The sequence below is a fragment of the Bos taurus genome, chromosome 14, assembly GCF_002263795.3.
Source record: "Bos taurus isolate L1 Dominette 01449 registration number 42190680 breed Hereford chromosome 14, ARS-UCD2.0, whole genome shotgun sequence".
Classification (NCBI taxonomy): domain Eukaryota; kingdom Metazoa; phylum Chordata; class Mammalia; order Artiodactyla; family Bovidae; genus Bos; species Bos taurus.
The window spans coordinates 69,666,365-69,681,470 of record NC_037341.1 but is presented as its reverse complement, the minus strand read 5'-3'; positions in this window follow the sequence as shown (position 1 = coordinate 69,681,470).

Sequence of the window (15,106 nt, the reverse complement as noted above, 5' to 3'; positions counted from 1 at the left end):
TCTGTTTGTTTGAGTGAGATATTTATGGCTGTGGAAATGTTTGCCCCAATAAAAGTCTCCTGGAATGCTGCAATATTCACTTTATTGTGGTGATCTGGAATTGAACCCACAATGTTTTTGAGGTCTGCCTGGTGCGTTTGTATTTCAAGACATCATGTTGTACACCTTAAATACATACAATTCTATTTATTAATCATACTTCAATAAATCTGGAAAAACAAAAATAATACATTAATTGGATAAAATAGGTAAAATATGCCATCTTTTGTTTTTGGCTTGCAGGATCTCAGTTTCCCTGGTCATTGAACCCAGGTCATGGCAGTGAACTCCCAGCATCCTAACCACTAGGCCACCAGTGAACTCCCAGCCTCCATCTTTTCTTAAATTATATTGTAATGTAACATATGTAATGGAATATGGAGTTTGTCCAGTTTTTTTATTATTTAGTTTTTTGTCTGCCTGGTTCTCCATTGCTGTACGGACTTTTCTCCGGTTGCAGCAAGTGGGGGCTGCTGTCCAGTTACGGTGTGCTGGCTTCTCACTGCAGCGGTTTCTCTTTGGTGGAACACCGGCGCTAGAGCTCAGGCTCGCTAGCCGTGGTTACATAGGCTTAGTTGCTCTGAGGCACGTGCGATCTTCCAGAATCAGGGATCAAACCAGTGTCTCCTGCATTGGCAGGTGGTCTTTAACACTGAGCCAACCGGGAAGCCCTGTACAGTTTTTAAAAGTTTAGAAAAGTCTTCTCAGAGTCTTTTGAGTCAAGTGACCATTTTTTCCCCAATCTTCACTGATTTTTACCAATTTTAGTCACTGTAAGTCAAAGTCGTGTCTGACTCTTTGTGACCCATGGACTAGTCCATGGAATTCTCCAGGACAGAAAACTGGAGTGGGTAGCTGTTCCGTTCTCCAGGGGATCTTCCCAACCCAGGGATTGAACCTAGATCTCCTGCATTGCAGGTGGATTCTTTACCAGCTAAGCCACCAGAGAAGCCCAAGAATCCTGGAGTGGGTGGCCTATCCCTTCTCCAGCGGGTCTTCCCGATTCAGGAATCTAGCCCAGGTCTCCTGCATTGTAGGCAGATTCTTTACCAGCTGAGCTATCAGGGAAGCATCTGAGGGCTACCCTGGTGACTCAGATGGTAAAGCGTCTGCCTGCGAATGTGGGAGACCTGGGTTCAATCCCTGGGTCAGGAAGATCCCCTGGAGAAGGAAATGGCAACCCACTCCAGTATTCTTGCCTGGAAAATTCCGTAGACAGAGGAGCCTGGTGGGCTACAGTCCATGGGGTCGCAAAGAGAGACTGAGCGACTTCACTTTTAGTCACTGTAAGAAAAAAATCAATCAGAAATATTTTAAGTAAAAGAGAAATCTTCAAATCTTAGAAATTAGAGATAAACACTATTACTAGTTTCACATACTTTATCCTCCTAAATCTTTAGAAAAATTTAAAATTATATTATACACATATACCTTTTGTGATCTGTCTTCTTTTATCAATAGATTTTGCCTTATGTCAATACATAGAAAATTATCCTATTTCTATAGCATATCAAATTTCTAAAATTTTATTATTAAAAACAATCTATGATAATATTGTAAATTAACTATACTTCAGTTTTTAAAATCTTTTGAATTATCATGAAAAATATTTGTGATGAACAATCTTTCTCTCCTTGTAACATTCATATTTAAACATTTAGTAAATAAAGTATTATTATTATTATTAATCAATTATTATTGATTAAAGAATAATCAAATATTCACCCTCTTCACCCCCCAAAAAAACCCTCAGTATTTCAAAATGTTACTCCAGAAAAGCTCTACTACTTACACTCACAGGATGAGTACATGGAATGGTGGCTTGTCTGTTTTCTGCGAATCATTTCATAAGTACCTACTGCTTTCTCTGCTGTGTAGATCTGCATGGGTTCTCCTTGGCCACCTTGAGTTTGGTAACCTTACACTATTATAGGCAGTTATCCTCTTCTACTTCTTTTGTAGCTGGTGTTGTTCAGTCGCTAAATCATGTCTCTTTGCAACCCCAAGAACTGCTGCATGCCAAACTTCCCTTTCCTCCACTATCTCCCAGAGTTTGCTCAAATTCATGTCCCCTGAGTCAGTGATGCTATCCAACCATCTCATCCTCTGTCGTCCCCTTCTCCTCCTGCCCTCAATCTTTCCCAGCATCAGGGTCTTTTCCAATAAGTCAGCTCTTGCCATCAGGTGGCCAATGTGTTGGAACTTTAGCTTCTGCATCAGTCCTTCCAATGAATATTCAGGGTTGATTTTCTTTAGGATGGACTGGTTTGATCTCCCTGCAGTCCAAGGGGCTCTCAAGAGTCTTTTCCAGCACCACAATTAGAAAGCATCAATTCTTTAGCACACAACCCTATTTATAGTCCAACTCTCACATCCATGCATGACTACTGGAAAAACTACTCGTTCTTTAGCACACTTTATAAACTTCTAGCTTAAAATAATATTTCTGCCATTGAAACATATGTTTGAGTTTGAAACATACATCACTTTTTCTTGTCCATGATTTTGTTAATTTGAATTTTCTTTTTATTAACTGAGCTAGTAGTTTCAAAATTTTTTCCAAGGCATACTGTTCGCCATCACTTATATAAAGGCAAAATAATAGAATTGTTAGGCAAACCAATATAGTTCTTTAAAAATTAAAATTCATTTTTCAAATCCCTAATTTTATATAAAATATGGCAAAATGTTAAGGTATGGCTGAAATGGACTGTAAGTGAAACAGATACTTTGTTTTTATCATGTTTAGCCCATTAATTCATCATTAATTTCTTAAACTTTTTTAACGAATGTTTTATTTATTTATTTTTGGCTGCCCTGGGTCTTGATCGCTGCCCTCGGGCTTTCTCTAGTTGAGGTAAGCAGGGGCTGCCTCCCGTGCCGGCTCGCGGGTTTCTCGCTGCGGTAGCTTCTCTTGTTGTGGAGCACAGGCTTGGCGCTTGGCCTCAGGCGTCTTGGTGCACAGGCTGAGTTGCCCCGAAGCCTCTGGCATGGGCCAGGGATCAAACTCAAGTCCCCTGCACTGGCGGGTGGACTCTTTAACCACTGGACAACCAGGGACGCCCCTATGAATATTTTAAGAAATTATTAAAGAGCAAAGAGGTTTTCTTCTAAATATTTAGTATCTGATAAGTACCTTATATTTTGTTGTGTTCTTGTTTAGGAAGCTGGTATTTTCATGGCTTTATGACTTGGGTTTTATTTAAGAGACTATATGTATACATACCCATGCACACACATTACACATACATATATGAATGTATTTATTTCAAAAGACACTGCACTAAAAACATATTTAAATTTTTGTTTTGTCACCGTCTAGAATATCAAATGGGGCTTCCCCGGTGACTCAGCGGTAACGAATCTGCCTGCAATGCAGGAGCCGCTGGTTCGATTCCTGAGTTGGGAATATTTGCTGGAAGAGGACACGGCAACCCACTGCAGTATTCTTGCCTGGAGAATCCCATGGACAGAGGAGCCTGGCGGGCTATAGTCCCTAGGGTCGCACAGAGTTGGACACGACTGAAGTGACTTAACACACAAGAATATCATATATACAAATAAAATCTTGAGATATTAACTGTATCTTTGTCCTGTAATACCAGATCACATTCCATGAATCTCACAACTACACTTACACTACACAACTACACAATTCACCATGCAATATACACTTGCATATTCTACCAATAAGATCTTTTCACATGGAAGTCTACCATGAGTTTCCCAGTTCTGTAGTTTCTTTAGCTTTTTCAGTATGAGGAGAGTGACAAGCTAACTTTTCACTTATACTGTCCTATCATGATTCCTTTTTATCTTTCACTCTGCCAGATTTCAAGTGGGCTGGGTGGCTCTGTGATCTGGCCCATCCAGGCAGGGGAAACAATGCGTGCTAAGGAAACGAGGTGCCAGCCACACACTGGGGGCAACTAAGCAGTTTGGAGGGGCTAGAGGATAAAGCGCAAAGGAAGGAGGGGATATGGCCAAGAGAATGAGGAGGAAAAGGAGGCCAAGGCTGCAGGAAGATCAAAGAACAGCTGACTTAGGAGGAAAAGAGGCCTTGTAAAGTCTTGATTTAAGAGGACGCTCTTGGGAACCTAAACTGGCTCTATTCACATAGCAGCTGTGGGACCTCGAACAAGTCACCTAACCTGTCTGAGCCTCAGATTCCTCATCTACGCACGCGTGCTAAGTCATTTCAGTCGTGTCTGACTCTTCGTGACCCTATGGACTGTAGCCTGCCAGGCTCCTCTGTCCATGGGATTCTCCAGGCAAGGATACTGGAGTGCATTGCCATGCCTTCCTCCAGGGGATCTTCTCGACTTAGGGATTGAACCGCGTCTCTTATGTCTCAAGCGTTGGCAGGTGGGTTCTTTACCACTAGTGCCACCTGGCAAATTCTTACCTGTAAGGTGAAAAATAATCAGAGTGGTCATGAGGATAAATGAAATGTACTCCCTATAAAGCAGTTAGCATAATGTCCATAGTTGCTGATCAATAAAAATGTTATTTTCATTAAGGAAGTTGGAAAGCTTGGAGGTTGTCTAAGGTTTAAGATTTCAGATGCAGAATTACTCTTTTATTTATTTTTTTTTTGACCACACTGCGTGGCATGTGGGATCTTCGTTCTCTGACCAGGGATCAAACCCATGCCCTGTGCAGTGGAAGCAAAGAGTCTTAACCACTGGACTGCCAGGGAAGTCCCCAGAATTATTCTTAAGTATAAGTAATTGTTTCCTACACATAAGTGTTTCCTAACTTTATTTCTTAAGGAAATTTCCATATTATGACATCACTTGCCCATTATACATGTTTTCACACTGTATTTCAATTATTTGCTTCCCTAGCTGAAAGCTGGGGTGGGCCTCATTTTGGTTATGTTCTCAGTGCAGCAGCCCATAGCATTTGTTGAATTGATTTTGGAAATCATTCCCACAGAGGCAGATGACTGAGGTAAAGGAGAAAGATCTCCAGGAGGGAACTTTGGGTCAGAAACTACACACTTTGCTAGAGACTGGCAGTCTACAGATTGGATTTCTCATTAACTGTGCACTTACAAGTCACACAGAAACATATTTTCACAATGCTGCCATCTGCTATGTTCATTACTTGGCTTCTTGCTGCCTATTTATAAAATTGATAATAAGCACAGTGGTGATTTATTAAAAATTTAGAAAGAGCAAACCTCTGCTGCCTTATTGTTTACACAGGCAGAGATAGCTGCCCCCTATGAAGTCAGACCTTCTTGACTGGGGAAGGGGTAATAGAAAAAGCAACCGATTAGAAGTAACAGCTGGGTTCCCAAGCTGCCTTTGCTGCTTACTACCTGTGTGAATTGAAAGAATCAGTGAACCTACCCAAATCTCACTTGTCTCAACTGCAAAATGAAAATAATACTTGTCCTATCCTTTTTCTTTTTAACAGATTTGGAAAGATTGAGAACAGGAGGAAAAGGGGACAACAGAGGATGAAATGGTTGGATGGCATCACCGACTCAATGGACATGGGTTTGGCTAAACTCCAGGAGTTAGTGAAGGACAGGGAAGCCTGGCGTGCTGCAGTCCATGGACAGAGTCACAGAGTCGGACACGACTGAGCAACTGAACAACAAAAAACATGGAATATTGCATGTGAAATCCTTGAATACTGCATACGTGCACAGTCGATCAGTCGTGTCTGACTTTGCGACCCCAAGGCCCACCAGACTCCGCTGTCCATCTGATTTTCCAGGCAAGAATGCTGGAGTGGATTGGCATTTTCTCCTCCAGGGGTTCTTCCCCACGCAGGGATCGGAAGCATCTCTCCTGCAATCTCCTGCCTTTCAGGCAGATTCTTCTACTGATGAGCCGCTGGGAAGCTCCTGAATACTGCATAGTTCTTTCTCTTTTATTTAAATGCAAGACAGTGCTGTCACACATTCACTGCAGCCTGGTTTTTTAAGCTCTTTCTAAAATGGTGCTACTAATAATGCTGTGAAAATGCTTCAGCTCAACACTGGACGCTGCGACATACATTGAGAGCAGTTTACTAACCGGCTGCCATATCCAGTGCGGCACGATATTCAGCAAAAAGTAAGTGTTTGATAAATACTTACTGAATGAAAGACAGAAGGAGTGAAGCTGGGCACGTATGTATGGAGAGTCGGTTTCTGGCTTTAAACTGCATGAAAGCAGGCAGAGTAGCTGTGTGAAGGAAGCAGACCGATCCCCTTAGGGTTTTGTGTTTTTGTTTTTTTTTTTTGCTGCATTGCTCTTCTTGGGTGATCTTTGCTCCCCAACCAGGGATTGAACCACACCCTCAGCAAAGAAAGTGCAGAGTCCTAACCACTGGACCACCAGGGAATTCCTACCTTAGGCTTTTTATGCAGGATTTCCAGAATGAGCTCATTGTGTGTTTCCAGAGCTCATTGTGGCAGACAACAATGAATCTATTTCCTTTCTCAGTTGTGTTCCCATTGAAGCCATCTCCTCTGTGCCTTTGACTAATCTAAGGAGGTAGGAACAGGCATAAAGGAGAGGGGCTGAATCAGCATTTTATTTTTTCTGAAAATATTGTTAGTGAAACACCAGCAGTTAACAATATTTAACAACAATTAAGACTGGAACAGCGCTGCCCTTGCCACGCGTATCTAGACCGCTACCTCTCTTGTGTCTCCCGGCCTAGGGAAGTGCTACCTGCTCCAACCTTGCGCTCTCCCTTCCTCATACCTCTGCTCTGACACCAATAATCTTTCCTCCCAACTGCCTGCTCAAGTCTTAACACTTCTTTCAAAGATTTCAAAGAATTACTTACTGGATCAACAAGTATTTACCGTGTTCACTGACTATGTACAACATGTAAGGTTCATCCTTAGTCCATAGTCTAATTCTAGTAGAGGAAGAAATACATATGGACACACTGTTTTAATGCTATATGATAAGAACTTCTTATACAACAGCTTTATTGACATACAATTCACATACCATAAAATTTTTGCTTTCACAGGGTACACTCCAGTGGTTTTCAGTATAGCACAGAGTTGTGAAGTGCACATCACACTCTAAAGTTAGAACATTTCATTACCCTCAAAAGAAACTCCATGTCTATTAGCAGAAATCCCCGATCCCCTCTCCCTCCCAGCTCCTGGCAACCACTAAACCACCACTTTCTGTGTCTATGGATTTGTCTGTTCTGGCCATTTCTTGCAAATGGAAATACATACTATATGGCCTTTTGTGACTGGCTTCTTTTACTTACTGTAATGTTTTCAAGTTTCACCCAGGTTTACAAGCATGTATCAGTACTTCATTCTTCTTTATAGCTGAATAATATTCCATAGCAGAAATATACCATATTTCTTACAGTTAGGTCTATGATCCATTTTGAGTTAGCTTTGGGTACAAAATAATGCAAGAGTCTAACTTCATTCTTTTGCATATGGCCATCCCATTGTCTTAGAACCACTTTTGAAAAGACTATCTTTTCCCTTTTAAGTGGTCTTGACACGCTTGTAGAAGATCAATTAACTGTAAGTTTAAGAGCTTTTTTAAAAATTTATTGAGGTATAGTTCATTTACAATGTGTTAAATTCTACTGTACAGTTTTTTTCAGCAAAGTGATTTAGTTATACATATTTATACATTCTTTTTCATATTCTTTTCCATTATGGTTCATCACGGGATATTGAATATAGTTGGATCTTATTGTTTATCCATTCTGTATATAACACTTGCATCTGCTAATCCCGAACTCTCAAACCTTTCCTCCCCCCCCTTCCCCCTCGTCCACCACAAATCTGTTCTCTGTGTAAGTCTGTTTCTGTTTTATAAATAAAAAGCTCATTTGTGTCATATTTTAGATTCCACATATAAGTGTTATTATATATCTGTCTTTTTCTGTCTGGCTTATTTCACTTAGTATGATAATCTCTAGGTCATTTGCTATTGCAAATGGCATGATATCATTCTTTTTTGTGGCTGAGTAGTATTCCATTGTATACATGCACCACGTCTTCTTTATCCATTCATCTGTAGATGGACATCTAGGTTGTTTCCATGTCTTGGCTATTGTAAAAAATGCTGCCATAAACATAGGGGTGCATGAATCTTTTCAAATTATCATTTTCTCCAGCTATCTGCCCAAGTAGTGGGATTGCAGAATCATATGGCAACTAAGAGTTTCTTTTTTGATTCTAGATTGTATTCTATTGATCTATATGTCTATCCATTTACTACATTGTCTTGGTTACTATAGCTTAGTAGTAAGTTTTGAAATTAGGAAGTGAGAGTATCAAACCATTTTCTTCTTTTTCAAAATTCTTTTAACTATTCTAGTTCCTTCAGCCTTTAATATGAATTATAGGATCAGCCTGTGATTTTCTGCAAAAAAAAAAGGCCACTGGGATTTTGATTGGGATTTAATCCATATATCAATTTGAGAAGTTCTATCATCTTAACAACATTAAGTCTTCCAGTCTATAAACATGGGATGACTTACCGTTTAGGTCTTCTTTAGTTTCTTCCAACAATGCTTTGTAGTTTCCAGTGTACTCATCTTATGCTTTTGTTAAGATCATTTCTAATGATTTTATTCCTGGTGATGAGACTGAATAAAATTGCTTTTTAATATCATTTTTGGGCCATTCATAGCTACTGTGTAAAAACACAATTGATTATTTTAGTATATGTGCTGCTGAAGTGGTTACTACAATTGATTTTTGTATATTAATCTTATATCCTGTAACCTTGACAGTTTTTTAATTCAATATTTTTGCATATGGATTCCTTTTGATTTTCTATTACAATATCATGCCATCTGTGAATTGTTTTATTTCTTCTTTTCCTATCTGGATGCCTTTTCCTTTTCTAATTACTTGGGCTAGAACTTTCCAGTATAATGTTGAATAGAAATGGCAAGAGCAGACATTCCAGTTTTGTTCCTAATCTTAGGGAGAAAGCATCCTGTTTTTCACCATTAAGTGTGAGGTTAGCTGAGGCTTTTTCATAGATGCTCTTTATCAAGTTGAGGAAGTTTCCTTCTGTTCTTAGTTTGTTGAGTGTTTTTATCATAAAAGGAGCTTCCCTGGTGGCTCAGACAGTAAAGAATCTGCCTGTGATGTGTGAGACCCAGGTTTGATCCCTGAGTCAGGAAGATCCCTTTAAGAAGGAAATGGCTGCCCACTCAAGTATTCTTGCCTGGAGAATTCCATGGACAGAGGAGCCTGGTGGTCATAAAAGGGTGTTGGTGGTGGTTTAGTCGCTAAGTCGTGTCCGACTCTTGTGACCCTATGGAGTAGCCTGCCGGGCTCCTCTGTCTATGGGATTCTTCAGGCAAGAATACTGGAGTGGGTTGCCATTTCCTTCTCCAGGGGATCTTCCTGACCTAGGAATCAAACCTGGGTCTCCTGTATTGCAGACAGATTCTTTACCGACTGAGCTATGAGGGAAACCCTAGTAAAGTGAGTCACTCCGTTGTGTCTGATTCTTTGCGACCCCATGGACTATACAGTCCATGGAATTCTCCAGGCCAGAATACTGCAATGGGTAGCCTTTTCTTTCTCCAAGGGGTTTCCCTGGAAGCTCAGCTGGTAAAGAACTGGCCTGCAATGCAGGAGACCTAGGTTTGATCCCTGGGTTGGGAAGACCCCCTGGAGAAGGGAAAAGGGTGTTGGATTCTTTCAAATGCTTTTCCTGTGTTAATTGTGATGATCATATGGTTCTCACCCTTTATTCTATTAATATGGTGACTTACACTGACTTTTATATATTGAGGCAAACTTACATTCCTGGAGTAAATTCCACTTGATCATAGCGTATAGTTGCTTAACATGTTGCTGGATTCAGTTTGCTTTATTTTCTATATTCATAAGAGATACTGGTCTGTAGCTTTGTTTTCTTGTGATATCTTTGTCTGATTTTGGTATTAGGGTAATCCTGCTATTACCGGTCAGAAAGTATTCCCTTTTTTCCATCTTTGGGAGAGTCTGTGAAGGATTAGTGTCTTCTTTACATGTTTGGTAGAACCCCCTGTGGACCATCTGGCTGGATAAGTTCTTAAATACTACATGATAGGAGGTTTGGAGAGTTCTGGGGGGCTGGAGGAGCACGTGACCAACTCTGACTAGAAGAATGGAAGCTGGAAAAAGAGGGAATAATAAGAGTTTTATTTATATAGCTGATATGTCAGGGGTAAGGAGAATGAGAGGAAAGGGGCTGGAAAGACAAGCTGGAGATCAGGAAGCAGGACATGAACGTGTGTGTGATCCAGACCCTCACCAGATATAATCTACTACTTCTATCTGGTTGATGTTGCCATTGTTTTGAGGGCAGGGGATGTAGGGAGGTTAGCTGAGGGCTTTTTATGAAAGAATAGAGCCACTGAGCAAAGGATGGTGGAAATTTAGCAAGCAGACTCTTGGTAAAGATCACACTTCAAGGGGAAGAAAGAAGTTGAAGGCTGAGTGCTCAGTAAGGAAGATGGAGAGTGGATAGAACAGGGAGCCCAAGTTGAAGGATGGAGCAAGGTGAGGATAGAAAACAGGTGAGCCACGCCAGTGACCGAGGGGTTCAGAGGAGTGTTCCTGTTCACAACATCTGCCCCAACATCCTGGGGCTTTCTCTGGGTCAGGGCCACGTTCTCATGGAGTCCACACCTCACCAAGCTCTTTGAACTTTGCCTCTTTTATCAGATTTCAATCTCCTTAATAGCAGAGATCATGTCCTATGTATCCATCATCTACACAGAGATTCATGAAACTCAGCAGAATGCACCCAGCAACTTCCCTGGCAGTCCGGTGGTTAAGACTCCACACTTCCAACGCAAGGAGCACAGATTTGACCCTGTTCAGGGAACTAAGATTCCACGTGTTGTATAGTACAGCTAAAAAAAGAATTCATCCATTAGAATTTCTTTGGATACATTTTTTTTTTAAGGCTCACCAAAGGTCCATCTCCTATTCTTACTCGTTTCTCTTCAAAATGAACCTTTTCAAGTCCACCTCCCACCTTCTGCCCCACCACCAAAAGTGAAAGTGAAGTCGCTCAGTCGTCTCTGACTCTTTGCGACCCCATGGACTGTAGCCCACCAGGTTCCTCCATCCACGGAATTTTTCCAGGCAAGAATACTGGAGTGGGTTGCCATTTCCTTCTCCAGGAAATCTTCCTGACCCAGGGATTGAACCCAGGTCTCCCGCATTGTAGGCAGATGCTTTACCAGCTGAGACACCAGGTAAGTCCCACCACCAAAACCCTTCTAAATTCCCAGTGTGTGAGGCACTAGTTCCAGACTCAGGCTCCAGGGAGGTAAGAAGCAGTGTGTTAGTCTCAGAGGTGGACTCCCAAGTGATGGTTCCAATCCCTAAGCTGCAGTGAAGAGCTCTCCACCAAAAATGTCTTTTCCCTACCAAAAGGGATAACCTTAACCCAAACCAGCTACACAGACATCTCCAAGTCCCATCTAGAAACCCTATCATAGTCTCAGAGGGAGCACCCTGTCTGTGTAGTCATGGACACAACAGGGAAAGAGCACTGGGTTGGGAGCCAGGAGACCTGAGCTCCTCCTACAGTCCCTGCGGCTAATTAGCTGTGTCACCCAGGTTGGGCGGGACACTTAACTTCTTGGCTGCTTGTGAAACAAGGAAGTTGGAATATAATTTACAAAAGTCTCTTTCAAGTATGAAAGCAGTAAGCTTTGATGACACACTTGGTATTTTCACTATCATGCTACTGATAACTTTTCTAGAATGTTACTTCTAATAATTCTCAAGTATAATTTATAATCCATGGTTCTCTTGTAAACAAGCAGAGGTGTCAAATGCAGATTATTTTGTAAAATTTAAGGCGTGATACTGGGCTTCCCTGGTGGCTCAGCTGGTAAAGAATCTGCCTACCATGCAGAAGGAGGGAAAGGCTACCTACTCGAGTATTCTGGCCTGGAGAATTCCATGGACTCTATAGTCCATGGGGCCACAGAGTTGGACACAACCGAGCGACTTTCACAAGGTGTGATATTACCAAACTGTTAAATCAGTGTACTGTAGCTTTGCTTTGGGGGCTTGTCACTGGTCGTGTACGTGGTGAACCAGCTCTTGTAGGGAGACAGGTTTGCCTTTGTGATAGTTTGCCTTTTATTTTTGAGAAAAGGTTTCTATAGTACAAAAGTGGCTCGTGTTCAGTAGTACAGCTGCTAAACACACAGTTTCTGGAGTCAGAATCCTCAGGTATAATTTCCAACTCCGTCAGTACCACCTGTCATTTTCATCAAGTTATTCTTTACCTCCGTTGTAAAGTAGGGGTAAAAGTAGGGGTTTCCTCAGTTGTAAAGTAGGGGTAAAAAAAACACAAAACAGTAGTTTTAACTACCTGTGAGAAAAAATGAGACTATGCTCCTAATGGTAATTGGTATGTAACGTTGATTCAATAAATAAAAGCTATTTTATTGTTGTTATTTATATATGTAGGAGAAAGATCTTTTTGCTCTCTCTCCATCAACTTATAGGGAGTAGATCCAATGATTTTTTCTGTTGCCTTCCAGAATGATGAGCTGATTTGCAGAAATGAATTCCAATTAAAATCAGATATTTTCCCTCCAGCTAAAGCAGGGACACCAGTCTGGACAATAAAGGGAGGTCCTCTTATTGGCAGCAGTTCTATTTCAGAAGCATTTATTCTTCCCTCTCAGGCCAGCAAAACTGATAGGTACCCTCACCAGATTTCTTTCCCAAGTTTTAAGCACGAACAAGTTCTACTGGTTGTTATAGGCATACAAAGAGAATTTAACTATGGGAATGAAACCAGCCCTGAGGACAGTGATCAATAATTGAGTCTAGAATTTTAATACAAGAAAGCTGTTGTCTACTTGAAGTAGATAATACAGGGCAGCATTTTAAGTGTACAGTCTATCGTAGTAACCACTAAGAGCTGTATCTGAGAAGCAGAAGCATCATAGATGGATTTGAGATTTTATATTAAGAGTATATACTTTATTTCATAGCTCCAGTTCAATTTGAGAAGGGGAGCAATACAAAGTTGGCTTTTAGACTTTAAAAAATGATGTTTAGAATTACATATTTACAAATGAGATGGTAACTACAAAAACAGAAAAAGGTTGAAAGTGGACAGTAGCTGCCTCTTTGAAGCAGTAATCAGAGTTCAGGGGTATTATGTTCTTTATTATAAGCCATGTACAACTACTAGATTTACAAAGTGATATATATTACTTTGATTTAAATAAATAAATGTTAATGTTTAAAACAAGTGAGTTTTAGGAAAATCAATTTGTTGGTAATTTTCAGAAGGGGTCAAGGTAGTGGCTCCAAAACCGTAGCACGTACTTTTTTTCCAATGTGAAGTTGAATGAGACAGAAAAGGACAATGTGGTAAATTTTTCACAAAGCTGATTCATAACAACTAATATGAAGATGGTCCTTTATTCTGAGATTAGTCTTTTTGGTGTTAAAATAGCCTTTCTTTTATGAAATAAAGGAGACAGTAAATGATAATTGGTTTCGTTTTCAAATACCCTTCTTGGGAATTCCCTGGCGATCCATTTGTGCTTTCACTGCTGTGGGCTCAGGTTCAATCCCTGGTTGGGGAACTAAGATCTCACAAATCCTTAGCAAAATTAAAAACTGAAATGTTTTCAATGGCAGTCACCCTTCCCTCCGTTTTGACTTAATTGGTCTGCAAAATTCAGTATTTCTAGAAACCACTGAATGTGTGGGAAAGGTTAGCCACACAGTGGACAAGTTGCAGCCGTTAGAAAGACTCCAGTTTGAACCTAGAAAGGTCACCTGAGTAATGCAGAGGGCGTGACCAAGCAGACTTCAAGGGACTTGATGAAAACGTGGACGGGGCTGGGGCGCGGCCGGGAGGGTGATGCCTGGCCTTGCCTTCTGCTCCAGCACCTTCAGTCTTCATTTCTATTGCCAGTACCTCCCATCACAGGCTCTGCACACCATGCTGCTGAGACATCTCGTTCCCTCTTCCTTATCCGCCCCTACCTCTGCCGATTTCACTTCTCTTTCTGGATTTTAATTCAAACACTGCTGCTCACTGGCCTCTTTCTGGTCTCCCTGATAGTATTTATGTCCTCTTGTGCAATCCGAGAGCACTGTGTACTTTTAGGATTGTAAATCACTGCTGCTGTGGTGCTTTTGCGATTATTTGCATCCCACACTTCATAGGGGCAAGGACCTTATTTGCATTTGTTTCCTATATATTGTATGTTTTCAGTGCCTAATACCTGTCTTGCCTGGTACACAGTCTGCTGTCAGTACATACTTTTTAAATAAATGACTGAACATGTCCACCAGGACTGACACTTCGTATAGACTGTTACACTCATTTAGGAATCTCTAAGTGAGAATGCACCGACATGCAAATGAAGAGATATAGTCCTGTCATAAAACTATCTCCATTGTCTCCAATGGCAGTGTCCAGCAAATAAACTGTCTCAACACCACTTTGAATAATTCAAAAAGACACAAAACAGGGCAATAATGATTTTGGGGTCTTTGGGTTATATTTTATTAGAGTAACAAGACTGGCTTTTTATCAACCAAATAGATGAGTAGGGGAAGTACCAGGAAAGCAGAGGAACTTGGGAAATAAGAGTAACAAAACTTTTTTTCCTTCCCCAAAATCTTTAAATACGCACTCCCATCAACCGACCATGACTTAAAACATAAGGTCTGCTGCTGTTCTTTCCTCTCGGAGTGGCCTTTTGGGAGATGCAGGGATGTACAGTCATCCCTTGGGGTCTGTGGGTAACTGGTTCCACCCCCCACCTCTACATACCCAAATCTGAAGTTGCTCAAGTCCCTTATATAAAATGATGATAGTATTTGTATATAATCTATAGCACATCCTCTCATTTAAACCATCTTTGTTGTTTTAGTCACTAAGTCAGAAATTATAGAATGCGTTAAGTAGGGCAGAAATCAGCCTGTTCCTTGTTGGTCGTTGTTCAGTCACTAAGTTGTGTCCAATTCTTTTTGACCCCAGGGACTCCAGCATGCTAGGCTCCCCTGTCCTTCACTATCTCCTGGAGTTTGCTCCAATTCATGTCCACTGAGTCAGTGATGCTTTCT